Source organism: Ammospiza nelsoni, chromosome 14, assembly GCF_027579445.1.
Source record: "Ammospiza nelsoni isolate bAmmNel1 chromosome 14, bAmmNel1.pri, whole genome shotgun sequence".
In the NCBI taxonomy this organism is placed as follows: Eukaryota; Metazoa; Chordata; class Aves; order Passeriformes; family Passerellidae; genus Ammospiza; species Ammospiza nelsoni.
Window position 1 is genome coordinate 17,253,049 of NC_080646.1, and position 11,434 is coordinate 17,264,482.

The window sequence follows — 11,434 nt, forward strand, 5'->3', positions numbered from 1 at the left end:
AACCGGGACTGGGGACAAAAAACTGGGATTCGGGGAGGAAAAGCTGGAATTCCCGGATGCAAAGCTGGGGTTCAGGGATGAAAAACTGGAATTGGGGGAATAACAAAATGGGATTCAAGGATAAAAAAAAAACGGGACTGGGGGATAAAAACTGGGATTCAGGGATGAAAAGCTGGATTTCAGGGATATAACCCTGAAAATCCCAGATGAAATATTGGAATTTGGGGGTAAAAAGCTGGAAATTAGGGTATAAAAACCTGGGATTCGGGGATGTAAAGCAGGGATTGGAGAATAAAAAACTGGGACTGGGGGGTTGAAAAGCTGGAATTTGGGGGGATAAAAAATTGGAATCTGGGGATAAAAGCTGGAATTCCCAGAAAAAAAGCTGGAATTCAGGGATGAAAAACCATGATTGGGGCCTTGAAAGTCTTTGATTCGAAGATGAGAAACCGGGATTGGGGGATACAAAACTGGGATTCGGGGATGAAAAGCTGGAATTCCTGGATACAAAGCTGGGATTCAGGGATAAAAAACTGGAATTCAGGGATATAACCCTGGAATTCCCAGATGAAAGGTTGGAATCCTGTGATAAAAAACTGCAATTGAGGGATAAAATCTGGGATTCAGGGATAAAGAGCAGGGATTGGGGGATAAAAAAACTGGGACTGGGGGGTTGAAAAGCTGGAATTCAGGATTAAAAAGCTGGAGTTTGGGAGGATAAAAGGTTTGAATCTGGGGATAAAAGCTGGGAGTGGGGGAATAAAAAACTGGAATTCAGGGATGAAAAACCAGGATTGGGGCCTTTCAAAACTCGGATTTGAGGATGAAAAACCGGGATTGGGGGATAAAGAACTGGGATTCAGGGACATAACCCTGGAATTCCCAGATAAAAGGTTGGAATTTGATGATAAAAAAAACCTGGGATTGGGGGGTTGAAAAGCCAGAATTCAGGGATAAAAAGCCAGAATTCCTGGATCACAAACTGGAATTTGAGGGGATAAAGAGCTGGAATTCAGGGATAAAAGCTGGAATTCCCGGGTAAAAAGCTGGGATGGGGGGTTAAAATCTGGAGTTCAGGCATAAAAAATTGGGATTAATGGATTAAAAGCTGATATTTGGGGATAAAAAGCTGGAATTGGGGGGTTAAAAAGCTGAAATTCAGGGATGTAATTTGGAACTGGGGGATAAAACCCTGGAATTCCCGGATAAAAAGCTAGAATTCAGGGATAAATAACCGGGATTCATGGATAAAATCAGGAATTCCTGGACAGAGCCGGGATCGGCGCTCTGTGCGTGCGGCCCCAGCGCCGGCGCAGCCCCGCGGGCTCCTCAGATCCCCGCCCGCCAATCCCGCCCGACAGCGCCGGGCGGCGGCCCCGGCACGACCCCGCTGTCACTCTGTGTCACTCTGTGTCACTCTGTGCCACTCTGTGCCACTCTGTGCCACCCGGTGCCACCCCCGGCACCGCAGGGGGGGCTTTGTCCTGAACCCGCGCCCGTGGCACTCCCGTGTCGCTCTCGTGTCACTCCCAGGGGTGGCTTCGTCCTGAACCCCAGGTCTGTGTCATTCCCATGTCCCTCTTGTGTCACTCTCATGTCCCTCCCATGTCATTCCCATGTCCCTTCTGTGTCACTTTGGTGTCCCTCCCAGGCGTGGCTCTGTCCTGAATCCCAGATCTGTGTCCCTCCCATATCATTCCCACGTCCCTCCCATGTCCCTCCCATGTCATTTCCATGTCCCTTCCGTGTCATTCCCCTGTCCCTCTTTTGTAACTCCCGTGTCCCTCCTGTATCCCTTTGATGTCACTCCCTGGGGTGGCTTTGTCCTGAACCCCAGGTCTGTGTCACTCCCGTGTCCCTCCCATGTCATTCCCAAGTCCCTCGTGTCACTTACGTTTTCCTTCTGAGTCACTTTGGTGTCACTCCCAGGGGTGGCTCCATCCTGAACCCCAGGTCGATGTCCCTCCCGTGTCCCTCCCGTGTCCCTCCCGTGTTCCTCTTGTGTCACTCCCATATCCCTCCTGAGTCATTTCTATGTCCCTCTTGTGTCACTCCCATGTCCCTTCAGTGTCACTTTGGTGTCACTCCCAAGGGTGGCTCCGTCCTGAACCCCAGATCTGTGTCACTCCCTGCACTCCTGCGTCCCTTCCATGTCATTCCCATGTCCCTCCCGTGTCCTCCCGGCACTCAGGGATGGCTCTGTCCTACCCCCCCCCCCTCCCATGTCACTCCTATGTCACTCTCATGTCCCTTCCATGTCCCTCCTTGCACTGCAGGGGTGGCTTTGTCTTGAACCTGTCCCGTGTCACTCCCATGTCCCCATGGTGTCACTCTCGTGTCCCTCTGGTGTCCCTCTGGTGTCCTCCGGCACGCAGGGGTGGCTGTTCCCTTCCGTGACCTGCCAGCCTTTGGAATGACGAGCCCGAAGCTCCGGAGCCCCCGGGGATGGAAGTCTGGGAGTCTGCCCGGCAACAGCCGGAGAAAGGCGGGAATCAGCGCTTTTCCGGGGATTCTTTCCCGGGGTTTTCCTCGCTGGGGACAGGCGCTGAGACAGGAGGTGACACGGAGGGAGACAAAGCTTCCCCGAGCGGGATGATCCCAATCCATCCTGAGGGATTCCAGCAAAGGGAGCCGGAATTCCGGGCGGGAATCAGACCGGGGCTGCTCTGCCTGGATCCCCGGGTCACTGCATGCTCCGAACCCAAAAATTCTGCAAGGATTTCGGTGGGAAGGGAATCCACAGCTGATCCCATTACATGGCCACCTCCCAGATATCCCAGACTGCTCTAATCTCATATCCATGGGCACTTCCCAAATATCCCAGATGGCTCCAATCCCATTCCATGGACACTTCCCAAATATCCCAGACTGCTCTGATCCCATTCCATGATCCTTCCCAAATATCCCAGACGGCTCCAATCCCATTCCATGAATGCTTCCCAAATGTCCCAGACTGCTCCAATCCCATATCCATTAATGCTTCCCAAATGTCCCAGACTGCTCCAATCCCATATCCATTAATGCTTCCCAAATATCCCAAACTACTCCAATCCCATTCCATGGGCACTTCCCAAATATCCCAAACTACTCCAATCCCATTCCATGGGCACTTCCCAAATATCCCAAACTGCTCCAATCCCATTCCATGGATGCTTCCCACTATCTTATTCATGCTCTCATCCCAAAAATCCTGGAAGGATTTCGGTGGGAAGGGAAACTGGAGCTGATCCCATTCCATGGGCACGTCCCAAATATCCCAAACTGCTCTAATCTCATATCCATGGGCACTTCCTAAATATCCCAGATGGCTCTGATCCCATTCCATGGACACTTCCCAAATATCTCAGATGGCTCCAATCCCATTCCATGGGCACTTCCCAAATATCCCAAACTACTCCAATCCCATTCCATGGGCATTTCCCACTATCTCGTTCATGCTCTCATCCCAAAATTCCTGGAAGGATTTCAGTGGGAAGGGAAACTGGAGCTGATCCCATTCCATGGGCACTTCCCAAATATCCCAGACTGCTCCAATCCCATATCCATGGGCACTCCCCAAATACCCCAGACTGCTCCAGGCCCCAGACAAGCTCAGCTCGGTTGAGCCAAGCTTAACCAAACTCTCCCTATGAATTCCAGCTGGGAATTCCATTGTTCCAACACCTCGGAACATTCCCAGCTCCAGACTCAACGTTGGGACATTTGGTTGTGGATTTTTCCTGATTTTCTTTCACGTTCCTGGTTTTCCAGCTCTCACCCTCACCCCTGCCGTGGTTGTTTCCATCTTCCCAAAAAAACCTGAGCCGCTTTTCTCATTGGGGAAACAAAGCATCCCAAAAACCTCCACCCCTAAAAAAACCCCAAATCCAACAGGACCCCCAGAATTCCCTCTTGGAATTTGTTTCCCTGCTTTGTTTTCCCAATGAGAGGAAAACTCCTCCCAAACCAGGAATTCGCCGCTCGATCCTGGTTTGGGGTCGGAGGGAAAAGACATCCCCGGTGTCCCCGAGGCGGCGGCTCCAAAATCCGGGATTGTTTGGAGCATCCCTGGATCCCGGAGAGCATTCCCAGAGCCTTCATCCCCGGCCGCCCTGAGCACCTCATTAACGAGGGTCATTAATTATTCACGGCGCGCGTTGATTAGCGGCGCCTGCAGCCGGAATAATTTGTTTTTCCATCAACACTTCCCGGTCCCCAGCGGAGCCGCGGGAAGGAATCGCTGCCGGCTGGGAGTGGCCGCGGCTGGATCGGGAATGGCAGCCCGGAATTGCTGGGATATGCGGGAATGGCAGCCTGAAGTTGCTGGGATATCCGGGAATGGCAGCTTGGAATTGCTGGGATATCTGGGGACAGCTCTGAGATATTTGGGAATGGCAGTCCGGAATTGCTGGGACATCCAGGAATGGCAGCTCCACATCCTTGGGATATCCGGGAATGGCAGCCTGGAATTTCTTGAATATCTGGGAATGACTTTGGGATATCCAGGAATGGCATCCCGGAATTGCTGGAATATCCAGGAATGGCAGCTTGGAATTGGTGGGATATCTGGGAATGGCTCTAGGATATCCAGGAATGGCAGCCCCACATCCCTGGGGTATCCAGGAATGGCTCTAGGATATCTGGGAATGACAGTCTGGAATTCCTGAGACATCTGGGAATGGCAGCCCAAAATTCCTTGGATGTCCAGGAATGGCAGCCCCACATATCTGGGATATCCAAGAATGGCAGTCCGGAATTGCTGGGATATCTGAGAATGGCAGCCTGAAATTCTCAGGATATCTGGGAATGGAAAGCTGGAGTTCCTGGGATATCTGGGAATGGCTCTGGGATATCCGGGAATAGCAGCCCAAAATTCCTTGGTTATACAGGTATGGCAGCTCCACATCCCTGGGATATCTGGGAATGGCAGCCTGAAACTCTTGGGATATCTGGGAATGGTAGCCCCACATCTCTGGGATATAAGGGAATAGTTGTGGGATATCCAGGAATGGCAGCCCAAAATTCTTTGGATATCCAGGAATGGCAGCCCCACATCCCTGGGATATCTGGAAATGGCCACCTGGAATTCCTGGGATATCTGGGAATGGCAGCCTCACATCTCTGGGATATGAGGGAATAGTCCTGGGATGTCCAGGAATGGCTGTGAGATATTTGGAATTGGCTCCTCCAGTCCCTGCCCACTCCTGGCTGCGTTTTCCCTGCTGCTTTTTGGGTTCTCCCGGAATTTTTGGGATCAGCGTTCCCCTCATGGCTCCAATTCCAGCTGGGATGTTCCAGGAGGAGCTGCCGGTCCCTGAACCACCCCAGGACCCTTTGGCGGGGACCCACAGACCACAGATAAAGCCGGGAGTGATCCAGGATAAATCCAGGAGCAATCTGGGATAAATCTGGGAACTATCAGGGATAAATCCAGGAGTGATTCTGCATAAATCTGGGAATGATCCAGGAGCAATTAAGGATAAATCCTGCAGCAATTTGGGATAAACCCAAGAGTGATCCAGGATAAATCCAGGACTGATTCTGGATAAATCTGGGAATGATCCAGGGTAAGTCCAGGAACAATCCAGGATAAATCTGGGAGAGATTCCAGATAAATTCAGGAGCAATCCTGGATAAATTCAGGAGTGATTTGGGATAAATCCTGCTGCAATTTGGGATAAACCCTGGAGTGATTTGAGGTAAATCCAGGAGCAATCTGGGATAAATTCTGGAGCAATCTCTAGGATAACTCCAGGAGTGATTTGGGATAAATCCGGGAGTGATCCAGGAGCAGCCGCTGCTCCGCGCCCTCCCTGCTGCCGGTGATTTACGAGCGGCTGTTGGGAACGTGGCAGCTTTATCCCACTCCCGAGACTCCATAAATTCCGGAGGAAGATGGAGAGGCTGGGAAAGCTTTTCCTGCCTGATGGCTCCCCAGGCTCCGTTCATGGCGCTAAACGCCCGGGGCGGAATAACGGGAATAACGGATTAAACAGGCGGCACGGGGACATGGATGGGAGGGGGAAGGGCTGGAGCATCCCAGGGTTGGGCTGGGATATCCTGGAATATGGCCAGGGCATCCCAAATTATGGTCAGGATATCCAGGGATTTGTCCAGGATATCCTGGAATATGGCCAGGGCATCCCCAGTTACGGTCAGGATGTCCTGGGATTGGGCCAGATCCCCTGGAATATGGACAGGGTATCCCAAAGAATTGTAAGGATATCCCAGAGCCTGGGATGCTGAATTCTAATGGATCCTTGGGACATCCCAGCAAATCCTGTGACAGCCCCATCCCTATGGATCAGCTCCATCCCATCCCTATGGATCTGTTGCCATCCCTATGGATCTTCTCCATCCCATCCCTATGGACCTTCCCCATCCCAACCCAATGGATCTCTTCCCATTCCTATGGATCTGTTCCCATCCCATCCTTATGGATCAGCTCCATCCCATCCCTATGGATCTTCTCCATCCCATCCCTATGGATCTGTTCAATTCCATCCCTATGGATCTGTTCCCATCCCAATGGATCTGCTCCATCCCATCCCTATGGATCTTCTCCATTCCGTCCCTATGGATCTGCCCCATCCCATCCCATCCCATCCCATCCCATCCCATCCCATCCCATCCCATCCCATCCCATCCCACTGGATCTGCCCCATTCCCAATTCCATCTCCATTCCCCATCTCCATTAATTGGATCAGATCCTGGAATTCCCATTTTCAACCCCGTTAATTCCAGGAACAGACCCAGCCTGGCTCCAGGGGTGGAAAACTGGGAACAGCATCCAGATGGAAAAAACGCTGCTCCTGGATCTGGCTGGATCCTGGGAAAAAGGAAAAATCCAACCGGATCCATCCCTTTTCCATGGATGCTTTTCCCATTGTCTCCGAGGTTTCCCATCTCAGATTCCTCAGAGCTGCCAGGTGTGGGATGGGAGGAGGACACTGGAATGTTCTGGATCTGCTGGAAAATCCCGAAATTCCTTGGAAAACACCCTCATCACAGCCAGGACTGGCCCAACAACACAAACATCCAAGGATGGGAATTCTGGATTTTTCCTGGGATCCAGCTGGGACTTTTCCTTGGGTCTAGCCAGGATTTTTCCTTGATTTTTACTTGGATCCAGCCAGGATTTTTCTTTGATCCAGTCTGGATTTTTCCTTGGATCCAGCCAGGATTTTTCCTTGGATCCAGGCTGAGCTGGATAAATTCCATTTATTTTCCTCATCCTTATGATTTTTAGGGAATTTCCCCCCGGAGCAGAGCTCGTTAACAATCCCAACATTTTTCCAGCAGTTCCCTCCTCCTTCTATCCCATCCCAACTCCCAGAATTTCCCTGGAGATCCATCAGGAATGGCCTCAGGATTCCAAATCTCCAAATTCATTTTCCTTCCCAATTCCGAGGTAGATTCCCAATCTACCTGTTCCGTAATGGAATTCGCTGCCGTTCCCACCCGGAATTCTCTTCCCAGAATTCTCCCTTTCCCTCCCCCTCCTGTCCCACTTTTCCTTTGCTCCCGTGATACTTCCAGGGCTGCAATGCCGGAAAATTGTGGGAATTAAGTCTGGGAATTTGAGCTTTTCTAGGCAAGCCAATGGAAAACCTGGAGATTTTCCAGCTTTTCCATCCAAGGATGTTTTCTCCCCTCATTTTTAGGGGAAAAAATGTGGATTCCTGCTTTGTGCCATTCCATTCCCATCTTGCTCCTGGGAAATTGTTTTCCTCTTTTTCCCTAGGATTTTTGTCCCAGGAAGGTCCCATTTTCCAAACCCCTGGAATCTCCAGGAGTGGGAATTTTACAATGGAAAATCCAGAGGGGCAAACCCTGACATGAACGGGGCCAGGAGCAGCTTTGATCCCATTTTCCAACCCCTGGAAGCTCCATAAATCCCAAATCCACAACTTTCCCCTCTCCTTTTCCCTTTGTTTCCCCCCTCTTTTCCCCCACCATTTTCCCTCTTTTATCCCTCCTTTTTCTCAAGTTTTCCCCACTTTTTTCCCACCATTTTCTTCTTTTTTCTCCCTCTTTTTTCCTCCTTTCCCCTACTTTTCCCCCAATTTTTCCTTCTTTTTTCCTTTTTTTTCCTCTTCCTTGTCCTTTCTCTTTCCCCCCCCCCCAATTTCCCCCTCCTTTTCTCCACCTTTATCCATCTTTTTATTCCCTCTTTTTTCCTTCTTTTTCGCCCTCTTTTTCCCTGGTTTTTCTTCCCACTTTTTTCCCTCACCATTTCCCCTCCATTTTCTGCTCCATTTTCCCATTATCTTCCTTTTATTCCCCTTTTTTTCCTTCCTTTTCCCTACTTTTCCCCCTCCTCTTCCTCCACCTTTCCCCCTCTTCATTCCCTCTATTTCCCCCTCATTTTCCCCTCCATTTCCCCTTTTTATTCCCTTTGTTTCCCCTCCTTCTTTTCCCTGCCTTTCCCCTGCCTTTCCCCCTCTTTTTCCTTCCCTGCCACTGGGAATGATCCATGGGATAATCCCAGATCTGTGGCAGCAGCTGCTCCCTGCCTGGGAATTCATCATTCAAAGGCTCGAATTCCTGGGAATTTGTTATCCAAAGGCTCGAATTCCTGGGAATTCATCATCCAAATGCTCTGGAGAAATGAGAGGAAATCGTTATCCCAGTGCTGAGGCCTTTCCCATCCATCAGCCAGAGCGGAATTCCCACCGGGAACGCAGAACCGATGGATGTGGCACCGGAATTCAGAATTCCTGGGATTCAGAGGCTCCAGGACCTTGGAGCTGCCAGAATTCCTGAGGCTGCAATTGAGAATTCCCAAATTCTGGATCCCCCAAGCCCTGCCTGGATTTGGGGAGAGATTCCCAAATTCTGGATCAGCCAGATCCTGGGAATTCATGGAGAGATTCCTAAATTCTGGATCCTCCAAATTGTGGGAATTCAGGGAGAGATTCCCAAATTCTGGATCAGCCATGTCTGGATTCAGGATCCATCCCATCCTGGGAATTCTGGAGTTTCTCAGCAATGCAAGGCCTCGTCCAGGACCCTTTCCCATATTTTCTGGGATGAAGTTCCCACATTTTTTGGGATGAAAGGCGAGCCAGGCCGCAGGTGGCTCCTGTCCCAGACAGCTCCACATTCCATGAAAATCCCACATTCCAGGCCTGAAACAACAGGATTATCCTGGGGGAAAAGGGTTGGGATCAAATAGCACTGGAGGCCCCGGGGAGGGGAAGTTTTGGGATTTTTTTTGGGGATTCCCAGACACCTGCAAGGAGCCAGAATTCCAACCCCAAAAACCCGGCACCAAAATGCTGGCCCCAAAATTCCAACCCCAAAATTCCTGACCTCAAAATCCCAGCCCCAAAACCCCTGGGCTGAAATTCCCAAATAAATCCCACACCTCCCTGGAAGCCTCTTGGGATGTCCTGGTTCTTTAGGATGAGGAGGAGGTGGGAATTGGGATGAGGTGGGAATTGGGATAAAGCAGAATTTGGGATGAGGATCCCATGGAAATCAGGATAAAGTTGAGGTGGAATTCAGGATGAGGATCCCATGGAAATTGGGATGAGGATTCCATGGAATTGGGATGAGGATGAGGCAAAAATTGGGATGAAGATTCCATGGAAATTTGGATGAGGAAGAATTTGGGATGAAAATGCCACAGAAATTGGGACAAGATGGGAATCAGGATGAGGATTCCATGGAATTTGTGATGAGGAGGGAATTGGGATGAGTTGGAAGTTGTGATAAAACAGAATTTGGGATGAGGATCCTGCAGAAATCAGGATGAGTACTCTATGGAATTTGGGATGACACAGAAATCAGGATGAGGTGGGAATCAGGATAAGGTGGAATTTGGGATGAGGATCCCATGGAAATTGGGATGAGGAAAGAATTGGGATGAGGATGAGGCAAAAATTGGGATGAGGATTCCACAGAAGTTGGGATGAGTTGGGAATCAGGATGAGGATTCCATGGAATTTGGGATAAGGATCCCACAGAAATAGAGATGAGTACTCCATGGAAATTGGGATGAGGATGAAGTGGGAATTAGGATGAAGATTCCATGGAAATCAGGATGAGGATTCCATGGATATCAGGATGAAGGTCCCATGGAGTCCCACAGAACTGGGATGAGGATTCAATGGAATTCAGGATGAGAATCCCATGGAATTGGGATGAGGGTGAGGTGGATGATGCTGGAATTCCCTGGATCCTTGTCCAGCGCTCTGGGATAAACTGGAAAAACAGGAATTCCCCATTGCTGGAAATTCTCAAGGGAATTCCCTGGAATTCTCATCCCTGGAAGTGTCCCTGGATAATCCAGGATGCTTTCCCAACTTTTCCCATTCCTGCTTTTCCAGGCCCACCCTCAACGTCCTGACAGCCCCAAAGCCAAGACCCTTTCCCAGGAAAAAAAACCCCGAATTCCTGGAATTCCAACATTTCCAGGATATCTGGAAGGGTTTGGTGATCCCAGCAGGAATCAGGATGGATTTCCCCAGGAATATTTTTATTTGGGATAAAGGAAAACCCCTGAGGACTCAGAATTCTGCCCATTTCCCAGGATTCTCCTTCCGGATCCTCCAGCAGCGTTTTCCCTTTAAAAACAACCCTGGGAAAAGTGGGAAAAGCAAAACAAATCCCAAAGATCCCTCGGGGTCATGAGGCTCGGGCTAAAAATTCAACGGGATTTTCCACCCGGATGAATTTTGCCGGGATTTGGGGTCACGTGGGGATTTGTCCGCATTCCCGAGGTTTTTCCCCAAGCTCTGGGATTTGTGGGGTGGAGGATGGGCTTGGGGCTGCTCCCACCCTCTTGGCATCCCAAAATCTTTTCTGTCCCTTTCCCACATTCTCTGTGGGATCCCTGGGAGTGATCCCAGGGTTTGGTGTTCCCAAAATCGCAAGAAATCCCAAGAAAATGGTGAGATTTGGGATTTGGGGTTTCGGGAAAAGAGCAGGCTTGGCTTTGCGCATCCCGATCCTTGTGGGATCATCCCAATCATTGTAGGATCATCCCGATCCCTTCAGGATCATCCCAACCCTTGTGGGATCCTCCCAATCCTTGCATGCCTCCCTCCATCCCAGGGATGTTTTTCCCCAAATTCCCTTCCCTGATATGCCAGGAGAGGCGAAATCCCCCCAAAAATGCGTAGGGTTTGATGAATTTGGGGAAAGAATCCCAGAATTCCCAAGAAACCCCAATAAAACCTTGGGATTTTGGGATTTAGGGGAAAGGATCGGGCTCAGCTCCCCCTGCCCTTCCCCCTCCATCCCAGGGAGGTTTTCCCCAAAATTCCCAACAAATCCCAATAAAACCTTGGGATCTGGGGAAAGAATCAAGCTCAGTTTTGATTCCCTGTGGGATCATCCCGATTCCAATACAAATTCTTGTGCTCCCCCCTCCATCCCAGGGGGGTTTGGCCCCAAATTCCAGAAAAAACCCCAAGAAATTTGTGGGATTTAGGGGAAAGGATCAAG